This window comes from Sphaerodactylus townsendi, linkage group LG02 (assembly GCF_021028975.2).
Source record: "Sphaerodactylus townsendi isolate TG3544 linkage group LG02, MPM_Stown_v2.3, whole genome shotgun sequence".
Classification (NCBI taxonomy): Eukaryota; Metazoa; Chordata; class Lepidosauria; order Squamata; family Sphaerodactylidae; genus Sphaerodactylus; species Sphaerodactylus townsendi.
In genome coordinates this window covers 8,598,032-8,611,970 of record NC_059426.1, presented here as the reverse complement: position 1 = coordinate 8,611,970, position 13,939 = coordinate 8,598,032, and positions in this window count along the sequence as shown.

Sequence of the window (13,939 nt, the reverse complement as noted above, 5' to 3'; positions counted from 1 at the left end):
GCCCACCTCCTCTCCGCCCTGGAATGCCCCGAAACGTCCCCACCACACCTCCCACCAGTGCACACCTGGTGCATTGCGCACCTCCAACACACACCCTTGGCGCTACGCCACTGCCTTGAACTTACTGGCAGAAGCAGGGACCTACAGGAAGCCAGGGGCTAGGAGAGACTGCAGAGAAATGGCAGGAGAACCTTAGCAGCAAGAAAAGCCTCAGCAGTTACAGTGGAAGGGGTGGAAAGGGTGGAGACAGCACAACCCTAGCCAAGTCACAATCAGCAGCCCACTGCAGCTTTAGAGAATGAGGCAGGGCCATCACAGTCCCACCCAGGATGCAATCAAGGAGGAAGGCCAGGAAGGCTGAAGAGCCAATACCAGGCAGGCAGAGCAAGACACAGCTCACCAGCCACTAGGAGGTTGGAACAGGAGACTCCCAAGAGGGAGGGAACCTTCTGAGAGGGATAAAAGGGAAGCAGGACAAGAGGGAATCTTATTTGATTCAAGAGGGCAGTTGAGCCTCTACAAACCCAAGGCAGCCTACCCTGCAGGGCTGGTCAACAGAGCGGGCACTTACACTTTTCATTGGTTATCCCTTCCCCCTTTAAAAACAAAACAAAACCCTATTTCAAGAGCTGTGTAACTAAGCATTTGCATGCCACAATTGTGTTGTTTTAAGTAAGCATCTTTTGCATTCTCTGTCAAGGAGATGGATGAGGTATCTGGCTAATATGCAATCATACAAAACTGCAAGTCCCACCTTTTGTACCAGGGGAGAGGTCAGTAGCAGAAGAAAGGAAAGAAAGAAGATTCAGCATGCCTGGTTCATTGGTAATAGTTACCAAATAGATTTGGGTTGTACACAGTTTTGAAAGAATGGAATGAAAACATATATTACAAAAACATTAATGCTACATGTTAGCTTTGATCTCTTCTTAAAACCATGCGCCACATTCTTTCATCTCTCAGAACCATTTTTGCCATTCATCAGATCTTACACTATGGTAGATTATTATACCTGGCCATTCTGCTTCTTATACTGGTTAAGTTACCAATATTTTAACTTGCATCATTGGCAAGAGAGCCATTACTGCCCCAACACAATGAGTGAAAAGTCACATTGTTCTCAGCTGCTGGGAATGATAAAAATAAATCCCACACAATATGTAACCTAGGGCCATACATACACAATATAGTCTAGAGCTGTTTCCACATGCAGCTACAAAATGGTACAGCTGCAAAATGGACTGCAGAGGCAGCAAGCAGAGTGGAAGTGAGTAAGGACAGCAACTGCAGATACCATTGTGCTGCTGTTTGCCATTATTGCCACCTCCATCCCTCCTTCTTTTCCTCCACTGAGGTGGCCTTCCTATAACCTTGTCTTCCCATTGAGTTGCAGTGTCAAGATACACTGCAGTTCAGTTGTGGTTGGTGGCTCTCCTGCTTTTTAAAGGATTTTATTTCAATGGGTTTTGCTGGCTGTTGGACAATACAGATAACAACCCTTAATGGGTGTTACAAGTAGATGGTCAGAAGGAGGAGTTATATTTATCTAAGTCCATTGAAGTTGGATAGATCAAACCCTGCTTAGGACTACAGCATTGTTAGAAAACAAAGATAAACTGGCCCTTTTTAATCACCAATTAACATTTTAAGACAAAGTCATTTCCAAGTGTATCTGTTGCCTTTTAAGGAAATGAAAGATTAAGCCCATCTATGGTTCTAGCTATCTAGCAGTGACCATAAATCATTTTACATTTATGTGTAATTCTCTAGAAAATAACTGGTGCCCAAAGCAACATGGAGGGAAATGTAGACCCAGGGAAGATGATTTTCCCCTGTGGTGGAGAGACAGTCAAACAGACATGAAGATTCAAATTGTATTCCAATCCACAGCCTTATTAATGTGGAGCTCTTATGTGAGCAGCAAGACAGATTTTGGGTGCTGTGTGGTTTCCGGGATGTATGGCCGTGTTCTACAGACCCACTAAGAAAATTCAACAGATGCTACGTTCAGCAAAGGATAAGAGGGATCCTTTAGCTACTGCAGGAGTCTATTGCATACCATGCAGCTGTGGACAAGTCTACATAGGAACCACCAAACGCAGCGCACGGACACGTATCAAAGAACACGAAAGGCACTGCAGACGATTTCAGCCAGAAAAATCAGCACTAGCAGAACACATGATAAACCAACCTGGACATAGAATATTATTTGAAAAAACAGAAATTCTGGACCACTCTGAAAGCCACTACGTCAGACTACACAGAGAAGCAATTGAAATCCATAAGCAGATGGACAATTTTAACAGGAAGGAAGAAACTATGAAAATGAACAGAACTTGGCTGCCAGTGTTGAAAAATACTAGAGTCAAGACAGTGTCTAACCAGCTCCACACAAACACAGGATGACCATAGACAAAAGAAACAAAGGCCAGGATACTTCTATTCAGATGCTCCCACCAGTGACCTTGCTATCTCCAGTGTTACGCCCATGCTATAGTCTTCATTGTTACTCATACTTCTATTCAGATGCCCTCAACTATTGACCTGGTTGCCTTCTTTGTTACTCACAGACAAGGTTTCTCCACCCACCCTGGACACTCCAACAGATATATACTCCACTTGCTTTCCCAACATCAGATCCTCTGAAGATGCCAGCCACAGATGCAGGCGAAACGTCAGGAGAGAATGCTGCTAGAACACGGCCATACAGCCCGGAAACCACACAGCACCCAAGTGATTCCGGCCGTGAAAGCCTTCAACAATACAAGACAGATTTTCATAAAACCGTGTCCTATGATCTTCCTCCTCCACTGAAATGAAAGAAACAGTCCTTTGGCAGGTGGGAATCTTTGTAAGCACAGAGGCTCCAATAGATAGCCACATTCCTTAGGTTCAGTTGTAAAAGCACTTATCTGAGCGTAAGACCCATTGAATAAATAGGACTTGCTTCTGAGTAACAATTATACGATTGCACTGCAAGTTACATATGTTAAAATCCCTCATGGAAATCAGATGGGTTCAAGCAGGTTTATTTGATTGCAAGATTTTAGCCAATGAGCTCCTGGACATAGTCCAGGAGAAAAGAAACACATTAGGAAGAAACAATTAGTGCCAGATGGATCTGCACAAAATATTTCAGACCAAGATATGATATATGCTGTAATATCAGAAGAGGTCATATGGAACAGGGTGGCATTTTAATCAATTGTTTTTGACTGAGCAACATAGGGAAAGCAAGGTAGTTTCTGCAGAGGCCCTCCAAAAATCTTTGTTTTCCCTTGGCTCTGCAAAGAGGAAATGCATTCAATCCTATGGGGAAATGACAAGAAACTTCCTGCTCAGCTTCTGGAGAAAAGATGATGACACTTGACTTGTCAGGAAAGTCCACTGCAGGCTCTTTTAAAGATACAGTTTGATTTGTGCCTTGATTTCTTTTGAACTTCAAGGTGACAAGATGTGCCCGACAAGCTGTCAACAAGCATTTTGTCACCAAAATGCAGGAACTGTGATGAGGATGCTGCCATGCAAGGCATTCCAGGTTTCTATGGAAATGCAGAATGTGCTGTCAGAAATTCACATTCTGGTCTTGTGAGTAAAAGCGGACTATTCAAACTGGAAGGAAAATGTTCCCCCAGAGAACTGGGTTGCAAGAGATAATACTAGCTCTAGACCTCTTGCTACAACAATCTCTCACTGAAGGGTATTCTAATCTTAATAGGATGTTTCAGAATAAAATTATGAGGGGAATTTTCTCCTTATTTGGAAATAAATATAGCAGAGGAAGGGGGAGATTATAACCCTATTACTTATGCAGTTCTGCTGGATTTTGCCCCCAAGAGGCAGCCAAGCAGAGCCACATTCCATTTTTCTATGCCTGTTTCCATTCTGTCTCAGTGGTGCTGCAGGCCAGTCCCTTTGGAAACCTATTGGGAGATGGCTGCAAAGCCCTTTAGCAAAGAGATCAGTTTATTGCAATTACGAACCTGCAGTGAGGTCCAATTTTCTGAAAGATGGTTCCATTCACAGGAGTTTCTCAACAGTGAAAAGAAAGGAATGGGTACGAAGAAGAAGAGTTTGGAACTAAACCCAGTTTTCCAGATGAGAGTTCACAGCTCTTAACCACTACATCACACTGACTCCCAAAGTGTGATGCAGCTGATCTGGAAGAACTGTATTCTTCTAGGACAGATAGTTAAAAGGTTTCCAAATTTCTATGTAGAAACTAAGTAAGAACCTGACCTACCTACAACTATTGCTATTGGTAGAAAGGGACAGCAAGCATATGTTAGATATATTAGTAAGTATTACCTGTTATGAGATCGAAAATTTATGCTGATTAAGAACACATACATGGCTTTTGGAATTCTTCCTGAATATATACAGAATTGCCATAAATCTCATCCCAATTCAAGCAAGTGTCTTGAAAGTCCCCCTTGATTTTAGTTTAGATTAATTATACTAAAACAAAAGGTTCTGATATTCTGCATGATTACTGCATGCTCAAAACCAACTATCTATTCACCTGTCAAGTAGAGAAATCAGAGGTCTGTCTTTTTTTTTGTTAAAGACCTGCAACTCCTCTCAGAATGATTGTGACATTTTGCTGACTCCTTTTTACAGTTGTTTGAAGTTTGTTATAACTAGGGAAATCTAATTATAAGTTTGTTATAACTAGGGAAGAATCTCCTCCTACTTTTGTAATAAACTGAGTTTTCTCTGTGTTGGGCCAGAGGAAGGCAGCAGAGAAACTGGCAACAAGTTAATCTCTTGCTTTTGGTGCCATAGCAAGTCTAATTCTCTGTCACTACTTGCTAATGACATCAGGCATCCATATTAAGAAATCTGCAAAGGGTTGTGCAGTCCATTCATTTGCACCTGCACCTGTATTCATCATTACCGAATCCATATAAGCAGAAAAGAGAACTTGCCAGTGGAAGGAAAAAGAAATTGTTACCATACAAAAGGTTGTCCACATTCTCAACCAAGAGTGAAAAATAACATAGGATCTATACCTACTGAACATAATTAGCAAAAATGTACACAGATGTATTTATTTACTTCATTTATACCCTGTCTTTCTCCACAGCGGGGACACAAAAGGGCTTGCATCATTCTACTCTCCTCCATTTAATCCTCCCCCAAAATCCTGTAATGTTGATTGAGATGAGAGTATATGACAGGCCCAAGAACACAACACAATGTAAAATATTTATTACAACCAACCCAATGAGACATAAAGGTGAGCAAGGCTTCAAGTATCCCAGAACTCTTTATCAGGTCACATGCTACAAAATAGCAAAGGAAAAACCTAGATTTTCAGCAGATTTTTCTAAACTAAAACTTCAGTATTCAGGTTAAATTGCCATGTTGGCACTTTGCGATAAATAAGTGGGTTTTGGGTTGTAGTTTGGGCACTCGATCTCGAAAAGGTTCGTCATCACTGTCTTTGAACCCCACTCTCCCAGAATTTATTCTGGCACTCTAAACACTATGCCACCTTGAGTTTCAGTTTCATTCATATCTGTCAGCTATATTGTTTTCCCTCTCAACTGCTAGACTGGCATATGGGAAGTGGCGAGGAGGAACACCCTCAGTAAAGCTCATTGACCCAAACTTGGTTCCAGGTAAGAGACTTTGATCTCAGTTTAGACTGGGTTAAGTTAAATCCATGTTGGTTAATCCTGCAGTAAATTTGATGATGACAAATAATTGAGGAGCAACCCAGGAGCCCTGCCAGGAGTGGAGCAAACTGAGAAGAGGCAGGTGGAAGATAAGGTGTCCAAGAGCCCTAGTAGGTTGAATCTTGCTGGTCCAGTGTCCAGTTCCAGGAGAGGGAATGCTGCTCACACTGGAAGCGCGAGGCATTTGAGGCTCTGCCCACCAATAGTACCATTGCTAGTTAGTACAGGGAGGCATAGGATGTTATGCAGCTCTGAGTGTTAGCTAATGGTTGCTAGTGTTAGCTAGTGGTTGCTCCTCTTGATAGGTGGGGTGGGTTGTGTTTTAGTGGCTCTGTCCTGCGATTCTCAGCACACAGCTGGGACAGGTTGGTTCAGATCTTCTGCTGAGGACTGGGCAGTGTGCTGGAGACTTGTAAGACGGAGCTGTTCCATCAGGCCTATGGCTGAGGACAGCAATGGTATTACATCTGTTTAGCCTCCCCTTTCCTTTCCCCTTCCTTCCTATTTTTATTTTCTTCCCTTTCCCTCCTTTTTCCCTAAGCCAGTATGAATTGAGTTGTGGATATGGTCTTATCATCCCTTCCCTTAGGATGTTGTATTGTAAGTATGAATTTTATATGATTTTAATATATTTATTATGTTTTTATGCTGTACAATGATCTCAGTGGAAGGGATATATGATGCCACACAGAGAAGGGGGTCTTATAAATTCACCACCAGCACCAGCACCAGCACCACCACCACCACCAACAACAACAACAACAACAACAGTAATAACAGGGAATAGCCAACTCCCTAAATTTCAGTATTTTCAAAAGGCTCTAGTAGATTTTAGCGAAGGGAAGAGGCTTAGTGTCTTGATCTGGCAGGTAATAATAAAGGAGCAGCCACCATAATCTCCCCAGCAGTGAAATTGCCATTTTAATGTTTCTGTGAGGCTCCCCTGGTTAGTGAGATCTCCTTGTGTCACAACAAGATTCTTGAGTGTATCTCTTTCTCATTCCTGATCTTCAATGTTGACACCGAGTTAAAAGCATACAATACTCTCTCAGCATTTACCTTGGATGTAGAATTCTAGCTGAGCTAGTCCCACTGTCACCCGCAAGGCTGTGCCTAAAAGAAGAGATGACATTAAAGGAATGCTTTGGGGACTTAAAGTCAAAATAAAGAAGCTAAATAAATACTTCCAGATGAATTCATATGGCAATTAAGATCCTCATCTGGGACTATTTCTAGGGGGCCCTGACTTCTGAGACAAGGTAGTGACAACCAGAAAGATGGACTTGTCTGTGGTAGTGCCCTGATTTGAGATCCCCCTTCTCACACAAGTTACTGCCTGAATTACTGCCTGATAGGAACATGCAAGGGATTGCCTTCATCCCATTGAGGTGAGAAGGGACCATGGGAAGTCCGCTACCTAAGCCTCAGATGGGACAAGCGCAAGGGTTGACAGGGGTCTGCTCTTCTTCTTTTTCCCATCCTTTGGGCGGCTGGGAATGTGGTTCCACCAGGTGGCACTGGGACATCAACACTTTCATAGGCAGTAGAGACTCCCCCAATGCAATAGTGTTCCTTAATTACCTCTTGATTGGATGCAGCACAGACTACAAGGCTTCCTCATGAGCACAGTTCCCTTCACCTGCCCATTTTCTGCTCCTTCAAACCACAGGAGGTTGAGCTATGATTCTGTCTTGGGTAGTCCCAGCAGGCCTGTCCCAGTTTGGTAGCCTTATCTTGCTCCAGGCCCCAGCTCCTCCTTTAGGTTCCTCTTTTTCCTTCTTTGCACCCTCTTGTGGGCTCTAGGGCTCATGGCCTTATTGCCCATTGAAGTAAAACTGCACCTGCTTAACCCAGTGGCACAACTAGAGGTAGGCCAATCAGGAAGCATTCCTAGGCACAACTTGGAAAAGGGCACAGCTGCCCTTTCCCTGGAGCAGGCTTGGCAGCACTGAAGCAGAACCAGCTCACTCAAAAGGGAATGGAGAATGGAGTGCTGTGACTTCAGAGAATGTCCAGATGTCCAAATAAAAATATGAGCATGATGGAAATGAGACTGGGCCACTCGGATCACAATCGGACTGACTAGCCACAGAAAGAACAATTCATGAAACTTGTCCAGGATGCAAAATTCTCTAGCTTTGCTAGTGATACAATGGTGTGGTTTCAAAACCAAAAACAGAGCCTCATGTGGAAGCAACTGGATATGCCTTAGTGTCTCTTCATATCCTACCCCAAGATATTTTCTGGCCAGCTGCAGACCTTTGGACTGACTCCACACAAGGAAGCCTTGTTTCAATTATGAAAGTGAATTCTGAAAAGCAGTTACATTTGCTCTGGGATTTGAAGCTTGATCATTTTTTCTTCATCCCCTGTTCCCTAGACACTTGGCATAGATAATATGGCTGTTGAGAAGCCCACAATAGTTCTTATTTGACAGATCAGGCTTCAGAAGCAGTAATTCAGCAGCAGCTGCTGTATACTCCCTTCCCCACCCCCACCCTTCCAGAAGAGAAGAAGCTGGCTGGCTGGCTGAGTTCATTGGGTTAAAGCCTATGAGTCGGGTCTAAAGGGTCTCCCAAGGGGTCTGAAAATAGTTCCTCAGGGAATGCTTCAGCAGACCCACATTAAGCTGCTTTGCTTGTTATGGTGGATTTAGCAGAATATTTACTTTGCCAGAAGTAAGATTACTGCACTACAATTTAGAGTTAGAACATGGAGACTAGTTTCAACTCATAAAAATATTCATAAGAATAATAGTAAAAAGTGGAGCTGGACTGCAGAAATCAAAGTAGTTCTCCAGTATAGAACTCCCAACCAACTGCTGTTAACAGGGCAGCTATACATGAACAGACATTGCACGTGGTCTCCTGAAAGCATAAATTAGCCCTTATCGGGCAGCCCTTCATAAACATCTGCAACTGCCTGAGAATTACTCGTGCATGGTGTGGCCTCATGCAGCTGGTGGAGGAATGTGTGACGTTACAGTTTATGGTCTGTACACCTGTCAAACATGTCCTGTGTAAAGGAACCAACTTGTAGATTGTCAGACAAAACACACAGTCATAGAAAAGAAGACCCTCCTTGCCATTTCTTTCTTCCTGTCCTAGCAAGAGGTGCTGACTTAAATTCTAACATCCAGCTAGATAGAGTAATTGTCCCAACTTGGACTTAGACCCTCTACACTTATTTTAAATATTTTTTTTTACAAAATAACTGTGCTCCAAAAAGATGTTGGAATAAAGACAGAGGCAGGGATTTTGCAGAATAATCAGAGAAAGATTATTTCTCAAGTTGCACAAGCTGCAGCCAAAGAAATAACCAACTACACTGCAGCAATACATCATTACATTGTTTAAAGTGGCATTTATTTTCAATTGTATTATGCTCCCCTTTCCATATTAGCTTCTGTACAGCCTCAAGATCAAACATTTACAAACACATTATTTTTATTTTCAGCAGGAAAACAAATGCTGCTTCCACATGGAGAACATGTGAGAACAACTGGATGCACCCCCATTTTGGGGGAGTGTCCACCTGATATCATACTCTGAGTATAATTCATGGGAATCTTGAGGCTTTCTCTTTTGGAAAACCTCTTTTCATCTCACTGCTATGAGGAAATGTAGGGTGGTTCCACCTGCAACCAAACCAGAGCGGGTAGAGCTGAGCTCCACCTTCAAAATGATGGTGGAGCCTGGGGCTCCTATCCCCCCTTTCCTTTGCAGAGACAGGCTGGCTAGTCTAGATGCTGCTCCATGGCTCATGAACTACAATTCCCATTAGCCCTTGCCAGTATAGCCAATGCTCATGTTGGGAGGGACTGGTGGGAATTGTAGTTCATGAACATCTGGAGGGCAGTGAGTTTGACACCCCTGCATGGGTAACTTTTTCTGCTGCGCTAAATCTCTATCAATAATAATTTGAGTGCAATCAGAAAGAAAGGGTAGATCAGAAAGGGTGGATCAATTATTAGGAGGTTTTATTTTAAGCTTTCTCAGACATAAATATGTTAAAGGCCATGGTTGTGTTTTACATGTGACCTTTATTGGTTTCCAAGCTACATTGAACAAGATATCACATGAAAATTTGTAGTCTAAACTCCAAAGATATAATATAGATCTCAGACTTTTATTTTTATTCAAGTCACTTTATTGTAACATGACAATGCTATCCATTTGGTCAACATACTTCAGATACACCAGTTAGTAAAGGAGGTTAACAGAGCAGTGTCTTGATTTTGTTGTTATTTAACTTGTATTTCAGTGACAAGTATTTTTGAGGCAGAGAATGTATATGCTCCTGAACTGGACAATGAAGACAATGAAAGAATTTCTGCACTGTTATATATAGACAAAATATTAGCTACCGGTTCTACCAAATAGGTGCGCATAGGCTGGATCCCACCACTGGGCACGTCTAATATATGCTCTATCTCGCTGCACCCCAGTGTGCAGGATTGTCTGCCTGTATGCCAATGTCTGATAGCAAAATGTTTGTCTTGTGCATAGCAAGCTGAAAATCTGAAAGGACAGACTAGCAAGCAGATAACGGCCCCTGCTTAAATGAAATCAAATCCTACCCAAGCCAGTAAACCAACCATGTAATTGCTGTAAGCCACTACTTCAGAAAGCAAAACCTACTAGCACAGTCTTGGTGAGTGTTAAGTTCTGTGCATAACTCTGCTGTTTTTTAAACATCCCTGTCAGTTATGTATCTGCTGAGATACTCTCCTCTCATTCCCTATTCTGATTATGACCACATGAGACGTTTTCCAAATATTATCAACTGTCAGTGCAAATTAGTCATGGTAACTGTATTTTAACAAATGGAGCAATTTCAGTTCAGATTCTGATTAAGTAATATCTACATACATATCTCTAGCTGGGAGGAGAAAAGAAAGGGAACGGAAGAGTTTGGACAACCAGAATTAAGGGCAGTTCAAAGCAAAAAGAAGAAACGTGATATACCTCAGGAAAAAAAGAAATTGCATTTAGATCACAGAAAACTGAGGGCCTAGAACAAAGGGTAGAAATTTCAGTTTGGTTTTTTTCTATAGTTGACACAAACATTAGCACAAAATCACAAATAATGCAGTTGGATGTATTGTCGAAGGCTTTCACGGCCGGAATCACTTGGGTGCTGTGTGTTTTCCGGGCTGTATGGCCGTGTTCTAGCAGCATTCTCTCCTGACGTTTCGCCTGCATCTGTGGCTGGCATCTTCAGAGGATCTTCAGATGTTAATCAGTAATAGATGAAATTGGACCACAAGTCACCAATTTATGAACATCATGGAATCTCAGTTACTAAAACTCCACTCAAAACTTCGGATGCTTTATATTGACACATTTTCCTTCTCATGTTTTTTTTTTTCAAAATAGAAATTATGCACCAACATTTCTTGATTTATGTGCAGATGAAGTTGAAACAAAGCATTCCTCGTCAGCTAAATGAAGAATAACAACCAGAAGTCAAATGAAATGTTCCCCTCTCTAAAGTTTAAACAAAGAGCGATGGGTTGAAAGTACTGCACTAGACGCCAATTTTCAACAGTTCTTTAGGTTCTTTTAGTAATTCTCTATGCATTATTTTAAAAATATTTTAGACTTGCAAATTAGTGTTTCTTTGACATTTTGAACAGATCTAAGTGTCAGTTCAGTGGGTAAATATCATGGGACAAAAAGTTACACGTTTTCCTAGCTTCACTAAAAAGTGTGTGTGTCAATAGGTTTAAAAGGTTCTATTGTTGACATATAATAGGTGGCGAGTTACTGAATTACGGGCATACGACGACATCATCGTCCCCTTCAGCTGTGAGAGAGCTGGATGGATCATGTTCTGGGAGATTTTTTTCCGCAGAACCCGTTATTTCAGGACTAACCGGGGTGGCCAGTGGCAGTGGCTCCCCGGCTGCCGTTTAGACTATAACTCAGATCCTCGCCCTGTAGCAACTTCCCGCCCCCATATTTATGCAACTGGCTCGGGTGGTGTGAGCCCCGGACCAGTCGCCTGTACAATAGAAATTCCATCATTACAGAATCCTTACCATCATCCCCCATCAACTTCAAGGGGAGCCTAGTCGATTACAATATTTCCTTAAGGAACGGCTTCCCTTGTTTACCACCTAGTGCCTTCAACTTGCACCTCTTTTCTCCAATTCCCTGTTTTTCCTGCCGGTAACTTAGGGGTTACCATTGCTAGATGTTAATTTGACTGTGTTGTAAACTGTGGGTAGTTATTAGAACTGTATTTATAGTATATATTGTGGGTAGCTTATTAGTATTGTATTAGCATTAGTGTTAGTATTATAGCTAATTTAACTTAAGGTTAGATAGATTAAGACTAGCTTAGCTAGTTGAGTTGGAGATATTAGCCAGGCTTTTTAGGCAGAGGGGAGGCTGGTGGAGTCATGGGGGCACAAACCCTGGGGCTAGGGATCCCGGTGTTGATGGGACGGGGTAGATATTGCGGTAGGCGGTGGCCATATGATAGAAGACACACGAGAAATAATCATGCTCGATTGCCTTCTGACCTCCGACCTATCCCGAGAAACGATGGTGGTTGGGATCAGGGATACTCTGCTTCGTCTTTGGTGTTAATTAATGCCAGGTCCATCAATAATAAGACCATGGTGCTTCGGGATTTTCTTGGAGCCCAGCAGGTGGACCTGGCATGTATCACCGAAACCTGGGTGCGCGAGGGTGAGACCGTCGCCTTGGGCGAGGTCGCGCCCCCAGGTTTCGCGTGCCTTCACCGATCACGAACTCAGGGCCGGGGGGGCGGGGTGGCATTGTTCATCCGTGAATCTATCCCCTTTAGGGCAACTCCCGTCCCGGAGGTCACCGGCATAGAGTGTGTTGGCCTGGAGTGGTTGGCCTCGGAGAGGTTGGCTGTTCTCCTGGTGTACCGGTCGCCTAGCGCACCGAGAGACAGCCTGCCGCGGCTGCTGGAGGTGGTGGCGGACTGGGCGCTGCGGTTCCCCAGACTTATTGTCTTGGGGGACTTCAACGTCCAGGTCGACGCTGCCTCATGTACGGCAGCCGCGGACCTAGTGTCATCCATGGCGACGCTAGGCCTCTCCTTGATAAATTCTGGCCCCACCCATGAGGCTGGGCACACGCTGGATCTGGTCTTCAGGTCGGAAATTAACCTGGTCGTATCCTCTATTGATAGAGTGCCATGGTCCGACCATTATGCCCTGAAGGTCCGGGTGGACCTGCCACACCACCCCTGTCTAGGCGACGGGCTGATTTATGCCCGCCCACGGAGACTTATGGATCCACTTGGTTTCCTGAATGCTCTGCGGGACCCTGAACCCGCCGGCACGCTCGATGAGCAGGTGGAGGATTGGAATTCCCGTCTCTCTGATGCCATCGATGTTGTTGCCCCCCGGCGCCCTCTTCGCCCCCGCTCCCGGCGCGCTCCATGGTATACAGAGGAGCTGCGCCGCATGAAGCGGGGGCTTAGACGACTAGAGCGAGTGTGGAGGAAGTCTCGTGACGAAGCTGCGCGAACATCTTATAGGACGCTTATGAAAGCCTATGAGATGGCGACGAAGGAGGCGAAGAGGGCTTTCTTCTCCTCCTCCCTCGCGTCCGCTAGCTCCCGCCCAGCACAACTGTTTCGCATAATTCGGTCGTTGACCTCCCTAGCGGAGAGATCCTCAAACTCTCAATTGAGCATTAGCTGTGAGGCATTTATGAGCTTTTTTGCGGATAAGATCACGTTGCTCCGCCATGACCTTCCGTCCACGCTTACTACAATTAGCGAACTGGAGACTCCCTTGCCGTCTTCGGGTCCTTGTCTGACCCAGTTTTCCCTGCTCTCTGAAGCCGCCGTTGACAGAGCCTTAGCTGCTGTTAGACCTACTACCTGTCCTCTGGATCCGTGCCCGTCCTGGCTTGTGAAAGCCTGCCGGGCGGAGCTACGACCCCATCTGTTGAGCATAATCAATGGTTCCCTTGAGCAAGGAACCTTCCCGGATGGGTTGAAGGAGGCAGTGGTCCACCCACTCTTAAAAAGACCATCGTTAGATCCTGGAGATCTGGCCAATTACCGCCCCGTCTCGAATCTTTCGTTTCTGGGGAAGGTAATTGAGAGAGTGGTGCTGGAGCAGCTTCAAGGTTTTCTGGATGACGCATCGGCTTTTGACCCCTTCCAGTCCGGCTTCCGTGCTGGGCATGGGACGGAGACTGTTCTCGTCGCCGTCACAGATACACTCCGTATTCAGCTTGACCGAGGCGGATCGGCGCTGCTGGTGT